This window comes from Herpailurus yagouaroundi, unplaced genomic scaffold (genome assembly GCF_014898765.1).
Source record: "Herpailurus yagouaroundi ecotype Mexico unplaced genomic scaffold, PumYag 503, whole genome shotgun sequence".
NCBI lineage: Eukaryota > Metazoa > Chordata > Mammalia > Carnivora > Felidae > Herpailurus > Herpailurus yagouaroundi.
In genome coordinates this window covers 50,522-66,696 of record NW_024412720.1, presented here as the reverse complement: position 1 = coordinate 66,696, position 16,175 = coordinate 50,522, and the positions used below count along the sequence as shown (strand labels likewise).

Genomic DNA, 16,175 nt, shown 5'->3' with positions numbered 1-16,175 from the left:
CATGATCTCACAGTTCGTGAGTTCAGGCCCCGTGTCGGGCTCTGCGCTGACAGCTCAGAGCCTGGAGCCTGCTTGGGATTCTGTGTCTCCCTCTCTCTCTGCCCCTCCCCCGCTCATTTTCTCTCTCTCTCTCTCTCTCTCTCTCTCTCTCTCCCCCTCTGTCTCTCTCTCAGAAATAAACATTAAAAAAATAAGTGGTCCAGTTTCATTCTTCTGCATGTTGCTGTCCAGTTTTCCCAACACCATTTGTTGAAGACCCTGTCCTTTTTCCATTGGATATTCTTTCCTGCTTTGTCAAAGATTAGTTGACCATATAGTTGTGAGTCTATTTCTGAGTTTTCTATCCTGTTCCGTTGATCTATTTGTCTGTTTTTGTGCCAGTACCATACTGCCTTGATGACTACAGCTTTGTAATATGGCTTGAAGTCTGGAATCATGATGCCTCCAACTTTGTTTTGCTTTTCAGGATTGCTTTGGCTTTTCTGGGTCTTTTGTGGTTCCATACAAAATTTTGGATTGTTCTAACTCTGTGAAACTGCGGGTGGTATTTTGATACAGATTGCATTAAATGTGTACATTGCTTTGGGTAGTATACATATTTTAACAATGTTTGCTCTTCCAATCCATAAGCATCAAATGTCTTTCCATTTCTTTGTGTCCTATTCTATTTTTTTCATAAGCATTCCATAGTTTTCAGAGTACAGATATTTTATATCTTTGATTAGGTTTATTCCTAGGTATCTTATGGGTTTTGGCGCAATTGTAAATGGGATCAATTCCTTGATTTATTTTTCTGCTGCTTCATTATTGGCATATGGCAATGCAACAGATTACTGTATGCTGCTTTTATATCCTGCAACTTTGCTGAATCCCTGTATCAGTTCTAGTAATTCTTGGTGGAGTATTTTGGGTTTTCTTAATAGAGTATCATGTTGTCTGCAAATAGTGGAGGTTTGACTTCTTCCTTGCTGATTTGGATGCCTTTTATTTCTTTTTGTTCTCTGATTGCTGAAGCTAAGTCTTCTTATACTATATTAAATAATAATGCTGAGAGTAGATATCCCTGTGTTATTCCTGACCATAGAGGAAAAGCTCTCAGGTTGCCTCATTGAGGATGATATTAGCTGTGGGTCTTCTGTATATGGACTTTATGATGTTGAGGTATGTTCCATCGATCCCTACTTTCTTAAGGGCTTTTATCAAGAAAGGATACTGTATTTTGTCAAATGCTTTTTCTGCATCTATTGAGAGGATCATGTGATTCTTATCCTTTCTTTTATTAATGTGGTGTATCTCGTTGGTTGATTTGCGAATATTGAACCACACCTACAGCCCAGGAATTAATCCCACTTGATTGTGGTGAATAATTCTTTTAATGTACTGTTGGATTCGATGTGCTAGCCTCTCAATGAGAAATTGTGTATCCATGCTTATTAGGGATATTCACCTGTAATTATTTTTTTTAGTGGGGTCTTAGTCTGATTTGGGGATCAAACCAAATGCTGGCCTCAGAAGGAGTTTGGAAGTTTTCCTTCCATTTCTATTGTTCGGCACAATTGAAGAAGACTAAGTATTAACTCTTCTTTAAAAAAATTTTTTTTAATGTTTATTTATTTCTGTGAGACAGGGAGAGACAGAGTGTGAGAAGGGGAGGGGCAGAGAGAGACAGGAAGACACAGACTCCGAAGCTCGCTCCAGGCACTGAGCTGTCAGCACAGAGCCCAACACGAGGCTCAAACTCACGGACAGTGATACCATGACCTGAGCTGAAGTAGAAGGCTTAACCGAATGAGCTGCCCAGGCGCCCCCCCCCCCAATAGTTTTTTATTGGATGCCAGACATTGTGAATTTTACCTGTGGGGTTCCGGTTTTTATAATAACAGTAATAATTCCTTTAAGTGATTTTGAGCTTTGTGCTGGGATGCAGATAAGTTACCTGGAAACCGTTTTACCCTTTTAAGGCTTGCTTTTAAGCATTATTATATGTGACCAGAACAGCCTTTAGTCCATGGTAAATTTTCCCAACTACTGAGGTAACAACTAGCTGTGAGATCTACCCAACCCCCTGCATATTTTGAGGTTTTCTTACCTCTGGCAGGTGAGAAGATGAACTATTTCCGTCCCTCTGTGAACTCTGGGGTTGCTCCACACATTCTTTTTTGGTGGTCCTTTTCCCTTGCTTGGGCAATTTCCTCACACATATGCACTGATCAGAATTCAGCTGGAGACTCTAGGGGAGCCCTATGCAGATCTCCAGAGCGTTCTCTCTCTCTCTCTCTCTCTCTCTCTCTCTCTCTCTCTCTCTCTCCTCTCTGCAGTTCTCTCACCCTCCACGCAACTCTCTTTTCTCTGGTCCTCTAATCTCGGAATTTTCCTTGTCTTGGCCTCCCTGAATTCTCAACTGCTTCCTCAACTCTGGGGAGACCATGGGCCTCTGTTTTGGGTTTCCTCTCCCTGCACTGATGCCTGAAAACCCTCTCCAGGCAGTAAGATGGGGGAAATTATACTACTCACCTCATTTCCCCCCTTCTGTCAGGTATCAGTGACCTGAACTGCCTGTTGTACCGGATCCAAGAATTGTCTGTTCCAGTTTTTTTAGTTATTTTAAGTGGGAGGATAAATCCAGGCCTGTTTCTCCATCATGGCCAGATCCAAATCCTAAGTCAGTCTTTAAAAAAAAAAAAAATTACTTATTTATTCTTGAGACAGAGGTGGGGGGCAGAGAGAGAGAGAGACAGAGAATGCCAAGCAGGCTTTGTGCTATAAGCGCAGAGCCCAATGTGGGGCTCAAATGCACAAACGCTGAGATCATGACCTGAGCCAAAATTAAGAGTCAGACGCCTAACTGACTGAGCCACCCAGGTGCCCCCAAATCCTAAGTCAGTCTTGAACTAATCCTTGAATGCTGTGTTAATAGGATCGGCTGTCTTTCTCATATGACCTGTGTGTGTCCTGTGATGAAGAGGTTCAAGGAAGCTCCCAGAGTTCTGTCAGTGTAAGGGTGTAACAGTTGTTGCTATCCTAACAATTACCACTATTTATGATAATGAGGATGTTACAGAATTGTGTGTAAAGCATGAGGCATGTGGGCACCATTAAAGAACATCTGCTACTAGAGGCAGAAAGGAATACTGTTTTAGGTCAGTACACCTAGAGTCACAAGGTGCAGGCTTTGCTGTGGACTAGCAAGGGGATCTAACCCGTTGGTATAGCAAGGGGATCTAACCCCTTGGTACTTAACTGGTATCAACTGGTCTACTAACAGAATCGGGGTGAATGTGGGCTACTGCACCCACTCAAAGGGGAGAGTGCCAGGAAGGAGGCTGTGAATGTTCAGCTGGGTCCAGAGGCAGAGAGTCCATAGAACACGGGGCCTCAGCATGTCCCACTCAGCAGTGCAGGGAGAGGTGCATGTTGCTTGCATCATCCCTGGGCATATCCTGCAAGTGGCTAAGAAGTCCCTGGAAAACAAGCCCACGGGACATGTATAGGGAGGAGTGACTCACTGAGATTGAGAGTACTCTGGATATCTAGTCTTTCCACTTCATGTTGTGGGGACCATATTTGTTTCAGGGTCTTTGCTCAGCTTTGGCTACTTTTATAATGCCAGCAGCTACTGCTGTCACTGACACTGCTGTGGAATAAGGCACAGCCAGGGGTTATGGGCAGGAGCTCTGGGGCCAGACATACCTGGGAGTGGGTGCTGGTATCTCCCCTCCTGGCTCTGGTGAGCTTCAGTAAGATAGTTAGCTGATACATAGTATAAGTTACTCATCTGTGAAACAGTGATTAATAATGATAACCACCTCCCAAAGATGTTATGGCTATTAACGGAGTTAACTGATGGTTAAAACAGGGCATCTGTGGAAACAATACTGACAAAAACAATAATGATCCTGGTTAATGTTTATCACAAATTTATTCTGCATCAGGCGCTATGAAAACTCCTGCTAGGGTCATCTCATTTGCTTTTCACTACAACCTATGAGGATTGACACTATTTCATGGTGGAGAAGACTGAGGCACAGAGACAGTAAGGGAAAATCCCCAGTCACACAGCTGATATGAAGAGAACAAGCTGAGATTGGCACTCAGGAAAACACCAGAACCCAAATTCCCGACCACTGCTGGGGATGGGGTATGGCATGGGGTGGTCCATTCCAGAGGGGCCTCGGCTGGGGCTGAAAACTCAGAGAAGGAATCAGAGAGGGCTGCTGTGGGCAGTGAATACTGGGAACACACACGAAGAGGGCAAAGGGGCCAGAAGGAAGGCAAGTGATGATGCCCTCCAGATGGTGGGAATCAAAAACTCCTAAGAAGTGCTCCAGTGGCTGTCCTTATGGGCTTTGGCCTCTGCTTGGGCTGTCCAGTAGCCTTGGGACACAGCTGGCCAGAGGCCAAATCCCATGAGGACAGCCACTGGAGCACTCCTGCGATCATGCTCCCCCAGTCCCCCCGAGGGTCCCTTCTCTGGGCTCACAGACCCAGACCTGCACAGTGTCATCCCACCTCCTGATGGGACACTCATCCCAGCTCCTCTTCTCAGAAAACCTTCCCTTTACCTCCAGCCCTGGGGGACTGCCCTGGATCCCCAGTCCAGGGCTGGAGTTTCACCTGAATCCTGGAGAATTTTCTGTTCCTCCCTAACAGGGACATTATTACAGACCCTTACATGGTGGCAGGAAGACCTCTGTCCTGCACAATGTTGTGCGTTTGCAGGGAGCAGGAAAGGCTCTGGGTGGGTCCTCTGAGGTAGAACTGGGGTGCTGGTTAACAGGACAAAAACAGGAGGGACAGGGTGTAACTGAGGCCCAAGACTAGGGCTGGAGGAGGGGGCTAAAGAGGCTCCTGGGGGAGAAGGGGACACCTGGTGGCTGGCAAGGGGAGCAGAGAGATTTCAGCAGAGGGAAGGGGTGAAGCAGCTGCCACCAGGAGAGGGGGTTTAGGGAAAGGACAGGGATGATCAGAGGGATTTAAGGGGGTTGCCAGAGGCAGTGATACAGTATCCCTCTCTCCGGGATACAGTATCCCACAGTGGGCGCGGAGAGATGGCAGAGATGACAGGATCCACGACCTCCATTTGTGGATCTGGGATTCACCTTAACACCCCGTGGGGCAGGATGCAGAAGTCGCTATGATCAGAGGTGACCAGGGTGGGTCAGACGATGGTCATTCCCAGGATCCAGACGTGAGATGTCTCTCAGAATCCTTCAGTCTAAGAGACCTCCGCATCCCTGGGGTGAACCTGCCTTCCCGATGACGTGGTGGTGACTGCAGACAGCGAGGGCTGCAAGAGCCCAGGCCTCTCCCCCATAGGGTGGACTGAACAGAGACTCACTGTCACGGCCCACACAGCAGCCCTGAGCTGAAGATTTGTGGCTCTGTGTCACAGGGTGCAGCCTGTAGTCTCTGTGAGTGGGTGTGTGAGGCCTCTGAGCTGAAAGGGAGCCATTACCTCAACTAGGAATCCTCTCAGCTGGCTGGAGTCTAGTTGTCACATGTGACATCTTTGAGCTGTTTGTGGTTGGGGTCTAGGATGAGAGGCCTCTGAATGATTTGTGAGCCTCTATCCCAGGGTATGAGGTCTCTGAACTATTTGGGGGAGTCTTTGTCCAGAGGGGTGGGTCTCTGAAATGTTCATGTATCTGCATCTGAGAATGATTTTGAGAGGAAGGCAGGATGCACCTTACCCTCACAGGGCTTAGCACTAGGTCTGAGATTTCACATTTGCTGTGCTTTCCCCCATGCCTGCCCTGCTAGGGATGAGGGCTTAGGGCCCCCATCCTCAGGGAGGGCCTTTCCTCAGCCATACACAGCCCCTAGGAGCCCATGGTAACAATACAGATCAAAGGAATATCTGTTTAGCATTACTCCCATCCTTGCTAGGGGCCAACCACTGTGACAAACCTATGGACATGTACTAACTCAGCTGATCTGCCCAATCCTCAAGGAGAAGGTCGCTATTTGCAGGTGAGGAGCCTGAGGCCCAGCAAGGGAGGCCAATCTAAGCTCCTGAGGAGGGAGGAACTGGATGTAACTTAAGCTTTTTGAAGGAGGCAGGGAGACGTCAGCACAGCAAGGCCAGGTAGGAGGTGACCAGGAAGGGGGAAAGCTGAGGTTAGTGCATGGCCACAAGGACCCTGTAACTGACTCACTTTCAGGATGTCTGTCCCTCTCTGGCGCTCACTCACATGCCCCGTTCCCGGGCACAATACTTGATGCACAAATGTAGAGGTGGTGGTAGAAGGGTAGACAGGTGAGGGAAGCACCTCAAATGCACCAATTTTCACAAAGCCTCAAGCAAACCTAGAGATTCCTGCCTCCACTTCCCTCCTTGCAGCATTTTTGGGCACTGAGATCGGAAGGAGGGCAGTCAAGGTCATGAGGGGGTGTGGGCAACCCTGTGTACAGCATAAGCCTCCCCATACCTGAAATGTGTCCTTGTCCTTATAGGCAGAGGGCCCTGATGTATGTCAAAGCAGTGGGACTGAGACCAAGACCACAGGCTGCTGAGGTATTTCCTAGATACCCCTGGGGAGGGGCGTCTTTTCCTCTGGAGAGACAGGCACATCATCCAGTAGCAGAGCTGGGAGCCCATAGGTGGGTACTAATTCAGTGGGGACAGTGGTGCTGCCAGATGGTCTCTCTGTCTCAGTCTCTCTAATGCTATCTTCCTTTCTGTCTTCTCTGTGCCTGAAACTTTGTCTCTGTTGCCCACCCACGTGGGTGGGACCTCACTCACCCAAGAGGACCCTTGCTTGGCCTCTCCTGAGGCTATCATCCTTTGACATGGATACTCATGGGGAACTGTTAGGGGGTTGCTCACGAGTCTATGGAACCGTCCAAGAAGGCATGTTCAGCTGCAGATGGGTAGAAAAAAGGTTCTCCCTTAGGGCAAGCAAGGAGCTGATCCCCATGTATTGGGTGGCCTGGGCCTCTGGCCTCTGAAAGGGGGCTTCTGAAATAGGGGCTTCTCTGCTAAAAAACCGACCGACCGACCGACCAACCAACCAACCAACCAACCAACAAAAAGCCTCCATGGCTCAAACACGATAGTCAAACTCCTCACCATGGCCCTGAAGGTGCTTCACTATCTGGCCCCCATTACCTCTCTCACCTTGTCTCCTACCTCTCTCCCTCAACCATACTTAGCCAGCCACAGTGGCCTCCTCACTGTACCTCATACACCCTGCACTGAGTTCCACTCCTGCGTTTTTCTACTGGCTCCTACCTCTGTCTGGGATTGTTTTCTAGCAGATATTCATCTCCAGGTGTCTGCTCAAGGATCACATTCTTTGAAAGACCTTCCTTGACCTGATTCTAAAAATTGTCCCCCTCTATTTCATTATTCCGATTTAATTTTAATCGCAATTGCCAAATTACTTACATTTTTGTGCTGTATGATCCCAATAGAATGTAAGCTCCATGAGAGCAAGGGGTTTTTTTGTTGTTGTCGTTTCCACGCGGTCGTATTCCTAACACCCATAATAGTGCCTGACACATAATTTGGAGGGAATTAATGAATGAATGAGAGAATGAATAAGTAAGTACAAGGCTGTGGTGAGACGCATAGCTACGCAGGCCAAAGGATTCTCCTAGGGAACATGTTCACGGGTGACAGGATGCTGACAAAGTCCGCAGTCTTTATATCACTTTCTCAGTGTCCTTGGGGCCCCTGGAAGATGGCCCTTTCCCTAACAGAAACAAATGACTTATTACTGACAGTCAATCACAAAGGCCTGACACACAGCAGACCTCTAACACCATCCCCGTGCTCTACCCCTCCTGCCCCTGTTCCCCCACTAGACCTAGTTTGCATTGCCCACGGAGGCATAAGCCAGCACAACGCCTACCACATAAAAAAAAAAAAAAAATCACTTTTAACGCTCCCTATTACACTGGCGGCCACCGGAGAGAGGTAAATTTCAGCTCAGGAAGACTTTCTCCCGAGTCCACCACTGCAGCAAGCTGGGGTTTACACCCTGGCTTTGCCCTCCCTCCCTTTGGGACCAGCCTGGAATGGTCCGTGGGCATCTGCATCGACCAGCCATTCCAGGTACGCGCCACTAAGGGGCGCGCGAGCTGGAACGGTAAGCGTCACTGGACACACCTCTCAGGGCCACGGAGGCAGGACCGTCCACTCCGGGAGGTACCACTAGAGAGGGGACTCCGATTTTGGAATAATCCATTGTGTATGTGACAGTACTAAGGGTCTGCTTATACAGCGTGTGGCATCAGCCACAGGTCGCAGCGGAGGCGCTAATGGCGCCGCCAGGTCCTTCCCCACTCGCTCCACTCCGTTCTTCCTGCCCATGTGAGCCTATGTGAACACCGGGTCTCAGGCCGCTTTATTCAGTTGCACTTCGCCGACTCCACCCCTCCGTTTCTACATGGTTACGTCCAGCTGGGCAGCAACGAGGTGAGAGATTGGCTCTCCGATATATAGGGGGCGAGGTCAGAGGCTTTCTGGGTGATGATTGGTCCGGGAGAGAGTGTGCCAGAGTAAGCCCTTCCCGGGGCGCAAAATGGCTCCGGAAAGACTCCCTACTCCCCGCCCCTGTCTTCGTCTACCGCGTTCCCATTGGCTATCTAGCGGGGTCAGGCACAACGAGGGCAGGAGCTCTGGGCGAGGGGTGTGTGTGTGTGTGTGTGTTTGTGTGGGTGTGGGTGTGGGTGTGTTTGTTTGTGTGTGTGGCTTTTCAGAGGGCACAGTTTTTCTCCGAGTTGAACTGCTCACCGACTGACTGCCCCGAGGGGCTGAAGATGCTGCCCCAGTCGGTGGCGAGGTTCGGCGCAACAGCTCGCTTGTAGCCAGAGTCTGGCACTGGACGCGCGCCGTGACTGTGCAACTGTCTTCACGTGAGCTCTTTCAGTCTTGTTCAGCCCTAACTCGGTCACAAGCCTAGTCGGGCGCATTTGGCACGGCGCCATCAATTAAGTCCAGGGCGAGGTCTGTGCGCTTGTTTGGCGTCCCTGCCTGGGAAGTAGAGTGTGTCAAGCAGTTTGGGGATGTGTGTGGCTAGAGAGGACATCACAGGCACAGTTTGAGTATATTTGATCTTTCTGAGCCTTTTAGGAGATTGTGAGTGAATGGGATATTTTATCTGAGTGGATTTTGTACGGCACGGGATAAGGACTTTAGGCCGTGCGTGTCTGTCTATCTGGGGGTGCATTTTCTGAGCTTTTTGCGCATTTATGTCCGTGGGGTTGAGATCTGTGTGGGCGTCTGCACCCCAGGTGTGAGGTCTCTGAGCTGTTTGTGATTCTGTTTCAAGTTGTGATATCTCTGAGCTACGTGGGGTGGGGGGGTATTATCTTAAGGTGTAAAGGATCTGTGCTGTTTGGGAGTCCAAGGTGTGGGTTCTCTGAAATGTCTGGGGACTTTAAAGATAAAGGTTATGTGATGTTTCTGAGTGATTTGAGCTTCTGTCTTTCCCTTTTTATTTTGAGGTCCTTGTAATAGCTTGGGAGGTGTCTGCAGGGTTTGGGAGTCTTCTCTAGGATGTGAGGTCTCTGAGCAGATTAAATTTGTTTCCTGGAGTGAACACGTTGATCTGTTGCGGGGGGGGGGGGCCAGGAGTTGTTTCAGTGTGTATGGTCTCTGTTGTTTTTTTTGTATTCTGTGACTCAAGTTGCAAGCTCTTTGTGCAGAGATTTTTGGAATCTTTTTTAGGGTGTGTTCAGGGATCTGTTTTTGGTGTCCCTGGGTATCTGAGCTGTTTGGGGTCTGTGTCTGAGAAGTAAAATCTTTTATCTTTGTGGTTGTGAGGTCTCTTTCCAGGAACTGAGGGGTTTGGAAGCTGGCAGATATGATTCCAAAGTCCGGACCCCCAAATCCTGGTTGTGTGTCATCGGGAAAGTCATTTGTTTCCTGAGGATTAAATATGTGTCAGCATCAATAAAATGGGGCCAGTGCGTGTCTTGGAGGGTACCTGTGCAACTTAGAAGTGTGTGTAAAGGTCCTGACTCCCAGCCATCCTTCCACAAGAATTTTCTGATCACCGGCTGTGTGCCTGAGTACTTTCCTTGGAAGTTGGAAGTACAACACAGGATAAAACTGACAAAGTGTCTTATTCCCTAGAGTTAGCCAGTAAATGTATTGACTGTCGGAGGATGTCAAGTGCTACATAGAAAGAGAAGGCGGGTTGGAGGAAGGAGTATGTGGGGATCATGTTGGTATTTATGCAGGGTGATGAGGGAATGACTCCCTCAGAAGGTAATGACTGAGCAGATTCCTGAGGAAGTGAAGGAGCAGGCTGTGGAACTACCTGCAATTGTTAGAACGTTACAGGCAGAAGGTACAGCAGGTGCAACAGTACTGAGGGGAAATCCACTGAGTGTGTTCCTGGATATCAAGGAGTCCTGTAATGCTGGCAAAAGCCCTCAAAACTGGTTTGACACATAGAGCGCAGTGAAAGGTGTCTGGTGTTGCTGTCTCTATTTTTCCCACAACCTGTGAGGGAGGTGGTCTTCATCCCCATTTCATAGAGGACCCGAGGCTCCAAGAAGTGCCCAGAATCTTCTCTCCTGTTTACACCTGAAATTGCTAAGAGGAGTGAAACCTTGTGCTCCATCATGAAAGACTTGAGACATGAGAGGCTTGAGTGTCAGAGCTGCAGGGCCCACACCATCCAGTTTGGATGTCAGCCAGCCAGCAGATATAAGCGATAATATGGGAATCATGCCCCTCATTACATTTCTACACTTGATGGAGGTCCGGACTGAGAAAGAAATGGGGCAGAGAAGAGAGGCAGGAAGGGGAAGCTGGAGAGCAATGAGAAAAAAAAAAACAAAAACAAAAACCCAACACACTGGCTTCATGATGTTGCCTGGATTTGCCCCAATTCCCTTTAATTAATTGATTGTATTGAGATATATTCACCTCTCCCCCTCCCTTTTCTTTCCCTTCCCTTCCCCCCTGTTGTGCCTGAGCAGTTCAGCCCTAAAGCCATTAGGTGCTACAGAGCAAGGCAAGTGTGTGCATGTAGGGGCATCCCACACTTGGAGTCAGAGCCCAGGCACAGTGAGAAGGGCATCCATACATAGGGGCAGACTGCATTGGGGACAGAGCCCAAGGTAGTAAGGAGGATGTCCCTGGGGGTTGGATGGGGAGAAGGCTAACTGGCTCAAGGGTTCAAACTTCAGTGGAGTGTGGAGGTCAAGGTCAGGGATTGGTTCAGCAGAGCATGTGAGGGTGGGCCTCTGTGTGCAACTGGGATGCCTTATATACTTTAGGATTCGTCAACTCACTAAATGTGGAAGACCCGACTCTCACTTTTGGAAGAGGAAATTTCAAATACAGAAAGGAAGAAAACAAATTCTGAGGTGTTCTATTGGGATTGGAGGTCTCCATGTGAACTCATGCTTTATGATATGTATGTGTGCGTATGTGCATATGTTGATAGATACAGATGTACATATGTATGCGTGTGTGTTTGAATGTGTACATACATGTATTCCAAACTTTCTGGAAACAGCAACATCCCAATAGTAATAAGTACACCTAGCCCCGATGTCCTGGCTTCTAAATAGTATTCTGCATTCAGTGATGGGTTCCCAGGCTGGGAGAGCGAAAGGACAAATGAGCCTGGCTCAACTTGTGGTACCAATCATAAGGGACAGTTCAAGGAAACTTGTGGTACCAACAATAAGGGACAGTTCAAAGACTGATTTGGTGATGTCAGAAGGACACAGAAAATAGCCTGAAGGGGCTCCCACTGGACATTCTGGGGATGATTTTATTTTTTCAGCTTTAATGAGATACTATTGATATATAACATAAGTAAGCTTAAGGTATACACGGTGATGATATATCTATATCTATATCTATATCTATATCTATATCTATATATAAATTGTGTGTGTGTGTGTGTGTGTGTGTGTGTGAGATCCCCATAACTTACTCTTCTTATGGCTGGAAATTTGTACCCAAGACCACCGTTTTCCCCAACCCCTGGCAAACACCATTCTAATCTCTTTTTCTATGAGTTTGGCTTTTTAAATTTCCACATATGTGAGAACATACAGTATTTGTCTTTCTCTGTCTTCTTTCAGTGTAAAGCATTCAGGGTCCATCCATTTAGTTGCAAAAAGTCAGGATTTTCTTTTTATGGCCAATTAATATTCCGTTGTGTATTTATAGCACATTTTCTTGATCCATTCATCCCTCCATGGACACTTACATTGTTTCCATATCTTGGCTGTTGCTGCACAGTAAATCATAAAATCGGTGTTACTCCTCCAATTTTGTTTTTCATTTTCAAAATTATTTGACTATTCTAGTTCCTTTACCTTTCCACATAAACTTCATAATCAGTCTATATGTCCAAAAAGTCCTACTGGGATTTTTTATTGGAATTGTATTAAAATGTTGCATTCCTTTGAGGCCTATTGACGCCTACATTATTTTGATTTGATCAACCCAAGAACACAGTATGTGTCTCCATTCATTTAGGTCTTCTATTTCTTTCCTCAGCTTTTTGTGGTTTTGAGCATATACATCCTGTGTATGTTTCGATAGACTGGAACGGGGGAAGCGATTGTAAATGGTACCTGCGGGTGGTTTCTGTATTTTGTCCTGTTATGTAATTGTTCATTGCTAGCATGCAGAAAGTTGCTTGATTTCTTTGTGTTCAGCTTCTATGTTGTGACAACATTGAATTCACGTATTGGTTCTAGGAGGTTTTTTTCTGTAATTTCATGGGATTTTCTACATACATAATCATGTCATTGTGAATTGGAAGTTTTATTTCCTCCTTCCTGACCTTTCTTTTTTCTTTCCTTACTGGAGTGACTAGGACTTCTAGCAAAATACTGACTAACAGAGGGGAGAGTGGATATCGTAGCCTCATTCCTGGTCTTAGGGAGAAAGCATGTAGTCTTTCCTCATTAAGCAGGATGGAGGGTGTAGGTATTTTTGTAAGATGCTCTGTATTGTGGAGTTGTTTCTAGAGAAAGTATTGTAAGTCCTGGAGGGTGAACGGGGCAATAACGTCAGCAGTGTTCTGGTCTCAAGGCTGTCGAACGTGGTAGCATTATGAGCTACAGAGCCCCATGATCCCCCAGAGGACAGTTAAGATACAAAACCTGCCGTAATTCCCTGACGCTCCTTAAAACTTCACGTACTCCTGCATGCCTTCACGTAGCCACCAAATGTATGTCTGGCTAATGTCTAAAGGTCCATTGTGCTCTCTATCCATGCTTTGATATTCTTTGATCCTCTATCTAATGAAATATGAAATAAGGGCTATATGCAGTCTGCTGCTCTCTCACAGAGGCAGCCCTGCACACCCGCTCGGTCTGGTGTCTGAGAACTTCTTCAGTGCGTGGCCACGCTATATCCAGGTTAGGAAAGTTCCCTTCTGGTTATAGTTTGCTGAATGTTTTTTATCATGAATGGCTGTTGAATTTGGTCAGATGCTTTCTCTGCATCAATTGATATGATCATGTGGGTCTTTTTTTTTTTTTTGATACACTAATATGATTTCTTAACTGATTTTTGAATTCTGCACCAGCTTTGTATTTCCAGGGTAAATCCAACTTGCTCATGTTGTATTATTCTTTTTATATATTATTGAATGATTTGCTAGTAGTGTCTTTGTCTGATTTTGATATCAGGGTAATGCCAGTCTGATGAAATGATTCAAGAAGTGGTCCCTCTCTTCTATTTCTTTGAAGAGGTTGTAGAATTGCTGTTATTTCTTATTATATTTCTACTACTTTTGTAGAATTGTTTAAAATTTAAATTCAAGTTAGTGTATAGTGTAGTAATGGTTTCAGGAGTAGAATTTAGTGATTCATCACTTACATATAACACCCAGTGCTCATCCCAACAAGTGTCCTCCTTAATGCCCATGATGCATTTAAGCTCACTCCCCCCCCCCCCCCCCACACACAAAACACCTCTCCAGCAACCTTCCGTTTGTTCTCTGTATTTAAGAATCTCTTATGGTTTGCCTCCCTCTCTGTTCTTATCTTATTTTTGCTTCCCTTCCTCTGTGTTCATCTGTTATGTTTTTTAAATTTGACATAGGGGTGAAATTGTATGGTATTTGTCTTTCTCTGACTGACTTATTTTGCTTAGGATAATACGATCTACTTCCATCCACATTGTTGCAAATGGCAAGATTTCATTCTTTTTAATCCCCGAGTAGTATTCCATTGTATATATATGTACCACTTCTTCTTTATCCATTCATCAGTCAATGGACATATGGGCTTTTCCCATAATTTGGCTGTTGTTGATAGCACACTGTTACTTGTTCATAAGTGTGTGGTACAGTTTTCCAGAGAAACCGTCTGGGCCTGGAGACTTCTTTCCTGAAAGTTTTTAACAATGATATTTTAGAAATATATGTATGTTTTTCAGATTACCTGGGTGGTGGTTTTTTGGTTTTTTGGTTTTGTTTGGTTTTGTTTTGTTTGGGTTGAGCTTTAATAGTTTGTGTCTTTCAAGCAATTGTTCTGTTCCATCTCAATTACCAAATGTAAGTGCATAGATTATTTGTTAGAATCCATTCAGATTCTCTGGATTCTGTAACCTATTTCATTCTGGATATTGGTAAGTTGTGTCTTTATTTTACTTATCTTTCTTTTTGTGTCAGTCTGGATAGAAATTTATGAATTTTATTGACCTTTTCGAAGAACCAGCTTTTGGTTTCATTGACTATCTCTATTCTTTTCCTGATATTTGCTCTAAATCCTGTTTTTCTTATTTGCTTGCTTTATTTTTATGTCCTGTTTCTAGTTTCTTAAGGTGGAAGCTTTCATTATTAACGTGGGTCCTTTCTTCTTTCTAATACAAACATTTGATGCGGTACATTTAACACTAAGTACTGCTGTAGCTGCATCCTGCAAATTTGGATATGTTGTATTTTCATTTGCATTCAGTTCATCTGATAAAGGGTTAGTATCCAAAATATTTTCTAATTTCCCTTGAGCCTTGCCATTTGCACCATGGGATTATTTAGACATGTATCGTGTAATTTCCTTGTGTTTGGAGATTTTCCTCTTCACATTTTCTTACATATTGGGTTTTTTTTTTTCTTTTGCTCAGGCAACATTCTCTGTATGATTTCAACTATTTTATAACTTCTAATATGTGTTTCGTGACCCAAGATGCAGTCCACCTTGGTGAAACTTCCATATGTGAAGGGTTCTATACTTGTCAGTTACATCCAGGTAGTTCACAGTGTTCAGTTCATCCGCATATTGCTAATTTTCCTTCTATTCCTTCTGCATATGACTGAGAGAGTGTTGACTTCTATAACTGTTACTTGTAGATTTGTTCATTTATCCTTCAGTTCTGTCTGACTTGGTTATATATTTCGAAGCTTTGTTATTGGGTGTTGTGCAGAGAAGAGTTAACATAGTAGGCCTGAAACTACTGTGCTTACAAACATCAGCATGTTGGCCCTTATCTTGCATCCGGGAACTTGAATTTCAGAAGGTTTCCCACCATTCCCTACCTGAGCAGGGTGCTTTATTCTTCCTAAACTGTCCAAACAATATGTTTCATGTTAAACATCTATGAAACATCTCAACACATAGACATCTATGAAAATACCTTTCCTTCTGGGAATCTGAAATCTTGGTCTGTGCTGGGCAGACAGTGCCTACGTGACCAGCCTCCATCCCAAACCTCTGACGCTGTGTTACTCACGAGGTACCCTTGGTAGACAGCATTTCACATGAGTTATCATGATTTGTTGCTGAAGGCACAAATTGTGTGACTCTCCTGGGAAAGGACTCTTGGAAGCTTGCACTGGTTTCCTCCAGATGTTACCCAGGGCACCATTTCCCCTGGGCAATTTTGCTTTCTGTCCTTTTGCTGTAATAAATCTTAGCCCTGAGGATGACCTTCACGTCCTCCTGGGGATGCAGCAGAAGCAAGGGTGGTCTTGGGACCTCCGAAACCATGGTGGCAGCCATGGGACTCACTAGCAGGAAAACCCTGACTCACTAAAATATGGTGGAAGACTTTGCGTAAAGAAAGGATGGCACGGTAGAGATGATAAGCTGCTTGTGCCTCAGTGACTATGGATGTGCCCACGATATGAAAGAGCAGCTGAGCTGTTCTGAAAGGTAAATGTTACACACGGAATGCAAAAATAAAAGGTCCAAGTCCAAGAGTGTTGGCTCACTGCATGCCTTGGCTGCTTTAGCCATGCTGGATG

The 16,175-nt window shown here is 45.7% G+C and overlaps 1 protein-coding gene across 21 annotated transcripts in view; it reads left to right on the top strand.

The window, feature by feature from the left end:
- The first annotated feature begins 8,540 nt into the window (after window positions 1-8,540).
- The window catches only part of LOC121023071 (protein FAM156A/FAM156B-like), a 46,252-nt gene continuing 38,617 nt past the window's right edge, over window positions 8,541-16,175 (top strand). For 6 of the 21 annotated variants that reach the window (XM_040464744.1, XM_040464743.1, XM_040464736.1 and 3 more), the window contains exon 1: window positions 8,610-8,859. The gene's annotated coding sequence lies outside the window, so the exon portion shown is untranslated. Of the gene's footprint in view, window positions 8,860-14,206; window positions 16,084-16,175 lie in introns of those variants that run through there. The other 15 variants (XR_005787232.1, XR_005787230.1, XR_005787233.1 and 12 more) reach the window with 10 other exon arrangements.